Consider the following 13,147-nt stretch of genomic DNA (forward strand, 5'->3'; position numbering starts at 1 on the left):
GTTCGAAACTACCAGCTGTTCCGCGGGAGAAAGATGAGGCTTTCTACTCCCGTAAAGATTTACAGCCTCGGAAACCCTGTACAGGGTCGCTATGGGTCAGAACCGACTCCACGGCACATAACAATAACAGTAAGAAAAACTGTTATTTCAATTTGTTAGGAAGTAATCTAGTTCCTGGAGTCCTGGTGTGGCTCTGTGGATTAATGTTCTGGACTACAAAATCGGTTTGAACCACCAGGTCGGCGGTTCAAGCTCACCAGTCACTCCTTAGAAAGCTTACACAGGGTCATTATGGGTCAGAACTGACTCGACGGCATGCAACAACAACAATCTAGTTTCTTCATCTCCGGATTACACGTGAACACTCAACTAACCAAATGTCAAATCAATTAAGAGAACAAATAATTTGTATCAAACCCATACCAGATAATCCAAGGTCTCTGTAAATGCCGTCGAGTGGGTTCTGACTCAGTGACCCTGTATAGGGTTTACAAGGAGCAGCTGGTGAGTTTTAAGCACCAACCTTGAAGTTCAAGCCGACCCTGCTGTCCAGTGCTTATCCTACAGTTGTAGTGTGCTGTGCAGTTGATTAAGACTCGGGTTTCTGAGGCTAGAAATCTTTACAGGAGCAGAAAGCCTCATCTTTCTCCTGCAGAACGGCTGGTAGTTTCGACCTTGAGGTTAGCAGTCTGACTAATAAACACCACACTACTAGAGTTCCTTACAGGTCAATATATATACCTAAATACACACGACGGGGCTTCAAAAAGTTAATGGAAAAATGGAATTAAAAGACAATGGAATTTTTTCATATACTTTTTGAATTCCCCTCATATATAAAGAATTATCACAATTTGAAACAAGGCCCAGTAAGAGGTATGCTGTATGATATTTGGTCACTTGAAATTTCTAAAAGCTAATAATAGTTCTTTTTACTAAAAAAAGAATCGAGACAATCAATCTGGTAATTGAAAAACAAAAAGGTTTTTGCTAATAACCTTTGCTTTGGGAATCGAATTACAAATACTTGATTATTATCACATGGTGCTTTTAAAAAAGTTGCTAAGGCTTTTTTCTTGTTTATAAAATGAATACAAGCCATAGTGGATAATTTGGAAGACAAATGTATAAAATAAAAATGGAAATGTCCATAATCCACACCTCTTTAGAAGTAGCTACTATGAGTTTATTTCTTTTTAGGTGGTAGGAGTAAGGGTTAAGGTTAGGACTATGGCTAGCTCTAGGGTACACCTTAGACTTCATTCAGTGTTAGGATATAGTTAGGGCGGAATCCTGTTGTGATGCTGTAGGTCAACCGCTGGGTTGTAAGGTCGATTTGAACTACAAGCAGTTCAAGCTCACCAGTTGCTCCTCAGAAATGAGACGGAACTGACTTGACAACACTTAATAACAGAAACAATATAGTTAGGACTCTGGGTAAGGGTTGAGTTAGGGTTACAGATAGGTTTATTTTTATTTATTGTAACATTTGTTTTGCTTCGAATACTTCTATATCTGGGTTATGGGAGTCCTGGTGTGGCACTGTGGGTTAATGCACCTGACTGCAAAGCTGTTTAAACTGCAAGGTTAGTAGTTCAAGCTTACCAGCTGCTCCTTGGAAATGCTATATAGGGTCGCTATGGGTTGGAACCAACTCAACAGCACTTGACAACAATATCTGGGTTAGGCAACAATATATCTTGATTTAGTTCTGGTTGTTGTTGTTGTTAGGTGCCATCGATTCGATACCGACTCATAGTGACTTTATGCACAGCAGAAGGAAACACTGCCCGATCCTGGGCCAACCTCACTATGATTGCCACGCTTGAGTCCATCGATGCTGCCACTTTGCCAGTCCATCTTGCTGGGGGGGTCTTCCTCTTTTTTTCTGACCCTTTCAGATTATTGTCTGCTGTGCTTGGTTCTCTGTCCAAAGAACTCCCTTTAGTACTTTTTGTACTGTTGGCCTGGTTTTCACAAATCCTTTTTGTTTGTTTGTTTAAGTGGAAATGTCATGGTGGTTCTTGTTAACTCATGGTTATGTGCCATTGGAGTCGTTTCCGACTCACAGTGACCCTGTATAGGGTTTCCCAAGCTGTAAATCTTTACGGAAGAAGACGGAACCACTGGTCCTTTGGAACAGCTGTGAGATTAGCAGGCTGACTCGTAACCACTACACTACCAGAGCTCTTCTTGTTGTTGTTGTTAAATGCTGTCGAGTGGATTCTGACCCATAGTGACCCTGTTTAGGGTTTCTGAAGAGTGACTGGTGAGCTTGAACCACTGACCTTGAGGTTCAAACTGACCTTGTAGTCTAGTATATTAGCCCTCAGCGCTACACTAGGACTCCTAATGAATGTGATAGAGATTGTATATGTAAACTCAGTTCTTTTCACTGTGTAGAGTTCTTCATGGTACGGTCATAGTCGTATATACTGGGGGGGGGGGGGGAGGAGTTGGTATGCCCCATGCTGGACCCTAGACAGACCAGAGGTGCCACTGGCCACACCCCCGGCTCTCAGAAAGTGAGGGAAAAACAAAGCGAACCATACTTCTACTTCTCTTACTGCCAACCTCCAGCCATGTCCTGTGCTTCCTAGCCACTGTATGAACCTTCTCCAGCAAAAGCTCAAGAGGCAAAACAAAAAAGCTCACGCTCCAACTCCAGGACAATCAACATCTCACGCTTTTCTCTCCTCTCTCACCCTCCTGTTTTGTTTCTGTATCTACCTATATCCTATCCTCCAAAGCTCAGGGTTCCATATCTGTTTCATTTGTTCTCCTGTGTCCTTGTAAAGACTGGACTTGGTGCATCTGCCTACTCAGGAATTATGTTGTATAAGGTTCAATGTTTTTAATTTTACTTAATGATCAAGACCATCAATATTCTTGGGAAATATGCTGCTTTGAGGGAAAAAAATATTTATAATTGCATAGAATTTTTATACAGATACAACTATTTAACTGATCCCTTTAAAGGAACACTAGTGTGACACTGTAGAATAAGCACTGACTGCTAACTGCAAGTTTGGTAGTTCAAGCCTACCAGATACTCCATGGGAGAAGGATGAGGCTTTCTGCTCCCATAAAGATAATATACAGTCTCAGGAATTATCTTATAATTATCTTATATTACCTATACAGGGATGATAGGAGTTGGAACTGACCTAATGGAAGTGATTTTGGTTTGGGAGGGTTCTTTAGTTTTACAGTCAAAAAGCAATAGGGAGAACATTTATCTTTGTACATTGGTGAAATTCAAACCATTTTTTTTTTCCCCCTCAAAGCATCCTATTCAACTTCAAATGTATTTCCTAAGTGAATAAGCCCCAGTACTTGTGTGATATGACTTAGTGGATATAACTTTTTTATATTAAAGCTATTCCTTAACATAAGTTTGAAACTTTGCTCCCAAAATACCTGCTACATGTTCATAAAATAAGAGGGCATTGTTGGTGACTAGGGTTTGGGTAGAATGTCCTTATGAAAACTGAATAATTTTGGTCTTCATGGGTCTGCTCAGTAATAAAAGCTAATGGTCAGTGTGCTTCCTCCTTATAAATAACCAATTATATGGGTAGCCTAAAAATAGAAGCCTTGTTGGCCAAGGTGGTTACTGAAAGCTGGCTTGGGCTTCTGTCATGATGTTCAGTTCTTTTAGTGCCATAGTGTAGCTAGATTTGTCGACCTTCCATGGTCATTAGCAGATATTTTAGATTGCATTGTCTCAGCTAAGAAATGTGTAATTTACTGATAAAAAATTGATTGCATCCTTACTGATTAGTCTGGGGGGATTGGAATTCAGTATTTTTGTGTAGAAAAGGTAAAATATAATTTAAAATTCAAAGAGGAGTTGTAGGAAAAGGGGAAAGAAGAAAAAAATTGTGTGAGCAGCAAAACAATACTTTGCCAAGCTTGGGAGTGAGTGTGATTGTAATTAGGCACAATTAACTTATTTAACATGATATGATGATCTGTGCTAAAAATGTTAACATGCAGTTAATAACACTCCAAGAATAACTGCTGCTCATTTCTCATATTAGTAGGATAGTATTAACTGGCCCACCCTTTTCCAAAGAAGAGCATAGTTGGCTCAGTAAAGAAAATAAAACTCTGTAGAATCCTTAGAGGATTCCCTGATGAAATGGGTAGAGCTACAGATATTGATTCACCATGGCAACTATCTCCATCATTAGGGGATTGAGTCAAATTTTCAGAGTGAAAACAGCTCCTTAAAAATCAGAACATTTAAGAATTCAGTTTTCTTGCCATACTCATTAAAATAGATCTAGACCTATAGAAGAAAGTAAAATTCTTGAAATTACTGATGGTCAATGAAGATTTCACTCCCCTTCAGTGGCTTGGGGTGTTGGTTACCAGAAACATTACTACTGCAACTATCGCTGTTACTGCAATCAGAAGTCAAAGAACCGCGGAGACATTAAGTATGTCCCACTGCACTCAAAATGGATGACTTTATCTCTCTTGGTGAAATAGTCACCTTATATTATTAAAGACTTGGTTTTCACTCAGTCTAGCAATGATGAGCTTACCTTAAAGCAGCTGTACCTGGGATTGTTCACAGACAGAGTCACAGACATCCCACCCCCACCTCCCATACACACACACAAACACCTTCTGAATTGGAATCACCCTAGGTGACACTAAGGGTTTAGGAGCTATACATCAGACCAGATTGGAGCCTTGATTTAATGGACCTGCAGATCCTCAGTTTATGAAAGAGTCTGGAAAAGCTGTTTTCAATTTTGACTGGCTCACTTGCTGGTTATGTTTTAATCTTATGTAAAATGGGAGCAACAATTCTTCCAATTGTTATATTAGAGTTGGTAAGAGATGCAATCAGATAATACAAATGAAATTGCTTGGGGAGTTAAATTGTATGGAAAGCATGGTATGCTCCTGCTATGAGGACTTTCTTTGGCTCTTATGCTGACTCTGCCAATTTCTGTGAGCACTTGGATAGGTAACTTATCCTCTTTAATTCCCTGAGGTATAATTGAATAATCTAGGTTTCTCCCTTTCTATGGCTCTAAAATTTTTTCATTTGGGAAAATCCCATCCTCCTACTCTTTGCTATATTTGTCTTTCATCATTTTAACAGCTTCTGAATCACAACTCTTCCAAAATGTCCCTTTCACAATGATCATGGCAAGCAGACAGGCTGGGCTATGAAATGAAAAGCCAAAAGTAACCCATGCTACGCAGTCTATTTCAACTCATAGCAGCCCTGTATAGGGTTTCCGAGGCTATAAATCTTTCTCCGGTGGATTTGAACTGCCTGACTTTGTAGTTAGCAGCCTAGTGGTTATATGATGGCCCCACTAGGGAGGGCTCCACTTGAAACGAAATACAATTATTATTACTGTAAAAAGCAGAGGTTTCAAGGATAAAAAAGAACTCTGAAGAGCCGTGTTTAATTTTAAATTTTCTGTATAGTTGTAGTATAATACCTTAAATAGTATAGGATTACCATGGATATTTAACATTCTCTATGTATAGGCGTCCTGGTGGGTGCTGTGGGTTAATGCGCTGGACTGCAAAGTCGTTTGAACTGCAGGGTCAGTGGTTCAAGCTCAGCAGCCGCTCCTCGGAAACCCTATACAGGGTCGCTATGGGTCGGAACTGACTCGATGGCGTGTAACAACAATGTGTACAGGAGTAACCTACCAGGGTTTTTCTCTCTTAAATTATAATGGAAAGAAAGTCTATTTTCAAATAAACTTTTTAGTACTATAATTGATTTGTTGACTTTTAAACATATGGAATCCTTGTGTGGCACTGTAGGATAACCACAAGAAAAAAAAATTCCAAACAATCAGTCTTTCCTTAAAAACCAAGCATTTGTAAATCTACTTCAATATAACTACTTAAAAATACTACCACAACATGTTAAAACAGGTTTGCCATGTTAAATATTTTCTAAGGGGATGATTTCAGTCTGCCCTACTGCACAGATGGGAGAATGATGCCTGGGGGGAAGTTTAGGTTAGAATTCTCTGTACAAAGCCTCTCAGAGAGAGCAGCATGTCATTATCACTTTGGGTGAATCTGTACTATATCAATAATTCATTCCTGAGTCACTGATACTACTTGTACATTGTTTTGTCATGTTACTCACTTCAAGGACTAAAAAGAAAGATTATTCTCAACAGTAATGTAAAAAAGAATTACTAATCATCCAGGAGAATTATTCAAATACAGCAACAAAAGGTGGTAAACACTCAAAGATAAACCAGCCTGTTATCATCATCATCACTTTCTTGATTTCACCTTCTAATCTGTTTGCTGCCAAGTCCTATTTCTCTTGGTTTCTATTTCCTACCAAATACCAGCACTGTCCTCCAAAAATCCTTAAATAAAACATGAAACAATAATAACACAAATATGTTAACTTTTCACAAAATACTGTGTGCCAAGTGTTATCCCTGAATGGTGTAAATTAACTATTGACAATTCTCTGGATCACAGTTCTACTCATACACATGGATCCACCATGAGTTGAAATTTACTTGATGACATCTAATTTTTTCTATATGCCAAATACTGTGCTAAACCTAGGAAGCTTAACAGAATATGACCTCTGTCCTAGGAAGTCTCAGTATAGACAAAGATAGCAGGGATTTGAGATTATTATAGTAATATAATAAATGCTTCAGTAGAAGTAGATGCTAGGAAGTACAACAGGGAATGAAGTACCTATGTTGATGGAAAGATCCAAAATTCTTCATAAAAGAATTAATATAAGAGGAAAGGCACAATTATTAGAAGACATGGAGAGGACTGCAAGAGTTAAAGTGAATAGAGGTAAATACTGTTAACTGATGGTACATGGAGGGATTACAAGTATAATTTCTTGAATATAAAACTGATGATATGCTCTGTAACTTTCATTCAAGTCACAATAAAAGTTGAAAAGAAATTAAAAAAAAAAAAAAGATAAAAGAGGGTGAGGTGGAGCCTTGGATAAAATGGGGAAGGAACTAATATAAGGGTGAATTTGAAAGGAATTAGAAAGAACATTCCAACAAAGGGAAGAGAAAATTCAAAACTATGAAATTCTGAGGAAGCATGATATGTATTTTGGAATTCACAGCCAGTTAAATAGCCTAGAAGGGTAGCAATGCAGAACCAGCCTGATAAGGTAAATGTATGATCTTGGAAGGTCTTAAATGTCTTGCTAAAGAATTTGGATTTTATCTAAAAGTTGATGAAGGGCCATGGGAGGATTTTAAGGAGGAGAATCACAATATTCTAAATGACAAAATGTGAAAATGCAGAACGGATTAGGTGGAGATATAACTAGAAGACATTGAATCAAGCTATATCAATATGGTAAATACTGAACCTTATTGCAATATAACTCAGTAAATATGGTTAAGAAATGAATGCATGAAAACTCTTAACAGTAAAAACTAGAAGGGGGGTGATTTCTGGTATATTTAGTAGATAGATTTATTAGAATTTGGTGGGCCAAGTTTCGAACAAGGAAGTTCGGGAAAGGAAGGAGTTTAACATGACCATGAGGTTTCTGGTTTGGTGTCCTAGGAGGTACCAGTCCCTGTTTAATGAAGGGAGGGAGGAGATTATTGGCTCAGCTTTGGAAATATTGAGGTTGAGTTATCTGTAATATGTTCCATGGCGCATACATCAAGAGGTCAGGATTTAGGTCTGTATAGAAAGTACAGTTTTACAGTCCTTATTGAATGTTTGGAAGTTGAAACTAAAGTTCTTAAAATGATTGAGACTGGAGTGTAAGATAAGATGGTGATGGTTGCATGCCATAGAGTCAGTTCTGACTCATAGCAACACTGTATAGGATTTCTGAGACTGTAAATCTTGAAGGGAACAGAAAGCCTCCTCTTTCTCCAGAGAAGCAAATGGTGGATTTGAACTGGTAACCTTGTAGTCAGCAGCCCAGCTCGTAAACCAAATGTAAAAGATGGATAAATTTGATTACTCCTCCCTATTTTAGTGAAAAGAACATTGGTGATGCAAGTCCCAGATACTCGTAGTGTCCACTGGTTGTTAAGTGATGTTGAGTTGGTTCTGTGTAATGTATCGTGGAGTCGGTTCCGACTCATAGTGACCCTGTACAAGGTTTCCGAGGCTGTAAATCTTTACAGGAGCAGAAAGCCTCATCTTTCTCCCGCTGAACAGCTGGTAGTTTCGAACTGATGACCCTGAGGTTAGCAGCCCGATTCATAACCACTACGCTTACCAGAGCTACTGGCGACCCTGTATAGTGTTTCAAGGAGTGGCTGGTGCGTTTGAACCACCAACCTTGTATTTACAATGTCACATCAGAACTCCTAGTAGGGTAGCAATTAGTGCATTTTATCAAAATGTACTCAGAAGGAAAATATCTCCAAATTATAAATAATCTTTTGTAAAAATTAAAGCAATTCTAAAAAGTAAAAGAGCTATGGGTGACACTTAGACAGCAGGGATTTCAATAGAGTTGTTTTCGGAAGTGATAGTGTTTTGGGAAGTGATTTGTCCCTCAAGTCCCTATTTTATGGGACTTGAGGGACAAACATTTTCCATTACTATTATCTTGTAAAAACAGTGAGGTTTACTCAATGAACATTAAATAAGAGGAAAAGGGCTTAAACAGCAGTGACAAATGGTATTTAATTTGACTTTAAAAATGAATTGCCAAAGACTCTACCATCACTTGGTCTATAAGTTTGTTGGAGAAATTCTTGTTTGCCTGGCTGTCATTTGATTAAATATCCTTTTCAGTTGCCTTTTCAACTGTGTGGAAGAGTGCTATAGTGACTCTAAGTTGTTGTGAACTGACAGGCACACACCAACCAATAGATCAACAGAAACACATTCATATATTGGTAAAACCACAATCATATTTCTTATTTAAAGCTTATTGAAGGAAGTTGAAAACAAGCTGTATAAATGATGTTCTTTCCTGACAACAGTAACCCAGGAGATCAGAAATACATGATAATCATAAAAGATTGCTAAGTGACATTGGTCGTGAGAGCCTAGGGATGGTACCCCATGGTAATGCTTTTCACAATAATTCTTAGCTTTTTCTTTGCTGCTGTAACAGATATACCACAAATAGACCACATGTGAGTAGCTTTAAAGAAATGTATTTTCTGACAGTTGTTAGGTACCGTTGAGTCAGCTCCCACTATGCACAATAGCAGGAAACACTGAGCCTGTCCTCACAATTGTTATGTTTGAGCCTATCGTGGAAGCCACTGTGTCAACCTATCACCTTGGGAGTCTTCCTCTTCAGGAGTTGGAATTCACAACACTGGCTGCTGGGAGGGGCTCTCTGACTCAGGGAGCAAAGCCTTGATTCTTTCAGCTTCTATAGGCCAGTGTTCTTCACCTCCCAACCCTACCTCCCTCATTTGTGCTTGTTTCTATATCTAATCTGCTTTTTGGAACTCAGATGTGATTAGTGTTAAGATACCCCCTACAGTGATGATCCATCCATTAACATAACAAATAAAATTCTAAAATGGGATTACATCTACAGATTAGGATTTAAACACATTTTTTGGTGGGGAGGTGACACAATTCAATCCATATAGCAATTATCTAACTAATTTCATTAATTTTCATCCTTTGTGATAGTGTTCTTTAAATAAATGGAAAAAATACAGCACAAACCTAACTTGTTTAATTAAATTCAACAGACATAAAATTGCCCTATCCAGTTGCTATAAAAGCATAATGGTTACAAGTTGGGCTGCTAACCTCAAGGTCAGCAGTTAGATACTATCAGTGGTTCCACAGGAAAAAGATGAGGCTTTCTGCTCTCATAAAGATTTACAGCCTCGGAAACCCTATACAGGGTTGCTTTGGGTTGGAACTGACTCGATGGCACTTAACAATTGCTATAAAGGCGTGTAAATGTTTAATCTTAATTTCTGTAGTTCTTTTACCACAGATCACACTTTGAGTAGTACTGCTCTAGAAACAATTAATTTGGAGAGACTAAGGACACTGAGAAGGGATGTTAAATTTTGAGTAATTTTGCTACATAATCAGCTTATGGTTTACTTCTACTAAGCTCATATAAAGATGACATACAAGCCAGAATGCCAGTACATTTGTGATGGAATGATTCCTTTCCAGGATCAGAATATGTGGGAAACCAAATCAAATTTGAAAGTTTGTTCTGCAAAAATCATAGCATAAGAAAGTTAATAACCTTGAGGGGCATTTCAAGACCAGAAGAAAAAGCAGATCACTGTGGTGGAAGCCGGAATCTCCAGCACTATTACATAACACTTGTGTGTGACCTTACCTTTTTCAGAGGTTCTGTGTGTCCTTATTTTAATAAGAGTAGTAAGAACAATCTGGAGGTGTTTATAATAGCACTAATACTGTGTCTAGCATGTAGTAACCAGTTGGTGCTATTAATGTCATCCTTCAACAATTCTATGTATGTTCATGGCATAGGAGATTCAATACTTCTTCTCTAGACATTATTGGATGAACACTAACAACCTTCAGATATTTAGATTTTAGTTTTCTATGTACCCAGTCATACTCATCCTTCTGTTTTCACAATCTCCCAGACAATATTGATTCCATTTCAGCTTGCAATCACATTTTAGTACTGCTTCCTTAGATTGCATCCATGTCCCCTTTGACTCAAGTTTTAGATGTTTCCAAATGTTAGTCACACAATTGCAGGCAATCTCTTGGTTTACACCAACAGATATGATATGATATTTCTTGTTTCATTTTCTGAAAGCAACCTTATTTCAAGCCTTAGGGAGCTTTTCACTCGTTGGGCATGTCTGATAGCAAATAAATCCACACAAGCAAATTAAAAGCAAAATAATTTCCAGTAACTATGGAATCAGAACAAGATTGTTTGTGAACTTTTAATATTTTTATTCCTTTTACTAATGAGTATTACAATGTGGGAGAAAATATGCATATAAAATTATCAAAACTGTTCTTGTTCTGATATGTTCACTGGGAATTATTTTGTTTTTAATTTGCTTTCAGTGTGGATTTAACTGCCATTAAACACACCCAATCAGTGAAAAGCTTCCCAAGATTTGAAACAAGGTTGTTCTAGGTTTTACATTTGGACTCCTGGTGTGGTACTGTAGGATCAGCACTGGACTCCAAACTACAAGGTTGGCAGTTCAAACCCACCAACTTCTCCTTGGAAACCCTATACAGAGTCACTATGAGTTGGAACTAACTTAATGGCACTTCACAGCAACAGGTTTTACATTTAGATTATTTTTCTCCTAATGGAAGGCTTTCTCTCTCTGTTGATACTAAGGAAAGTCCTTTTTTAAGTTTTTATTGTGAATTGAGTGAAAATTTACAGGACAGATCATCAGTTTTACATTCAACAAATCATATGCTTTAATTACAATGATTATAATCCCCTTCATGTATCATCAGTTAACAGTATTTCTCTCTATTCATTTTAGCTTTTTTTTTTTTCAAACACTCAGGCATATATAATAATTTAAACAACCAAAGATCACATTCTGCAAGTCTGCCTGCTGGCCACCAGCTCTCAGTCCCTCTCTTCCCAAGAATCTAGAGCCCTCAGCTGTATCTATCCTGTATGCAGAGAGGATAGCATTGATACTTGATGTGGACATTTAGATTCTTAATACATGTTGGGTTCATTTTTTTTAATATAGTGTGAAATGGGTCTTGTTTCATTCTTCTGCAAATGGATTTCCAATTTTGCCAGCAACATTTGTTGAAGAGACTATCTCTTCCCTATTTAATGTATTTTGGCCTTTTGTCAAAGATTATCTGACCATAGGGAGATGCCATTACTTCTGGGTTCTCAATTCTGGTCCACAGATCAATGTGTCTTTCATTGTACTCAGTACCGGTGTGTTTTCACTACTGTGGCTATGTAGCAGGTTTTGAGATTGGGAAGTGAGAGGTATCCTACTTTCTTCTTCTTTTTTAGTAATATTGTGCTTATCCAGGGTCTCTTTGCACTCAATAGCTACTCTTAATTTTTTGTTGCTGTAAATCTTTATCACGCACTTTTGCCCATATCTTTCAATATTGTAAGTCAAGGCTTTTAGTTTTTCTTCAGTTGAGAAATGCCAAACATGTTATCACTATGCCTACACAATTCAGCACTATAGCAAAAAATGCTGTTTTAAGGTACTGTCAAGTCACTTCCAACTCAGAGCTACCCCATGCACAATAGAATAAACTACTGAGTAAATCCTGCTTTGTCATCACAATTGTCATATTTGAGCCCAATGTTGCAGCCACTGTATTAATCCATTTCATTCATGGTCTTCTCTTTTTCCACTGACCCTCCAGTTTACAGAGCGAATTGAGATCCTATTATTCCAGGGACTAGTTCCTCCTGATGATGTATCCAAAGTCTGTGAGAGGAAACTTCACCACTCTCACTTATAGGAACATTCTGGCTGCACTTCTTCCAAGACAGATAGTTCATTTGGCAGTTAGTTCATTTGGCAGTTTATACTTTAAATATTCTTTACCAATGTATCAATTTTTCTATGACCTTATTCTTTGTCCAATTTTCAGATGCACACAAGGAGATTGAAAATACCATGGATCTTAAATAGACATCTTTGCTCTTTAACACCTTAAAGATGTCTTTCCCAGAAGATTTGCCAGTAGCATAAAATATTTTTGCTGTTTAAGTGTTATCAAGTTGGTTCCAACTTATAGTGACCCTGTATAGAGGTTCTGAGCAGTGGCTAGTGGGTCTGAACCAGTCCAGTGCTTATTCTACAGTGTTTACCAGGACCCCCTAGGCTTACAATAATAGCCTTACATCTTTTATTTTGACAGTTTGGGGAGGCTATGGGACATTTTGTTTTGCAAGACTTGTGAATTCTATTTCCATATTTCAATTTTGCCCTTTTCTCAGTTCTATTGCCTCCATCTTTTTAAACCTTATCGTTGTCTACTGATTTGCAAAGTAGGAAACCACAAATTTTTTGCCTCATTCCTCCAGTACTACTCTAGGGCATTCTCCAATGTATTCTTTATATAATAAGAAAAAATATTTTCTTAAAACATTAATCTCCTGTTTAATATGCATGCCCAGGAGTCCTGGTATGGCTCTGTAGGATAAGCACTGGACTGAGAGGTCGGTTTGAGCTGCAAGTTCAGC

The sequence above is a fragment of the Chrysochloris asiatica genome, unplaced genomic scaffold (assembly GCF_000296735.1).
Source record: "Chrysochloris asiatica unplaced genomic scaffold, ChrAsi1.0 scaffold00019, whole genome shotgun sequence".
Lineage (NCBI taxonomy): Eukaryota > Metazoa > Chordata > Mammalia > Afrosoricida > Chrysochloridae > Chrysochloris > Chrysochloris asiatica.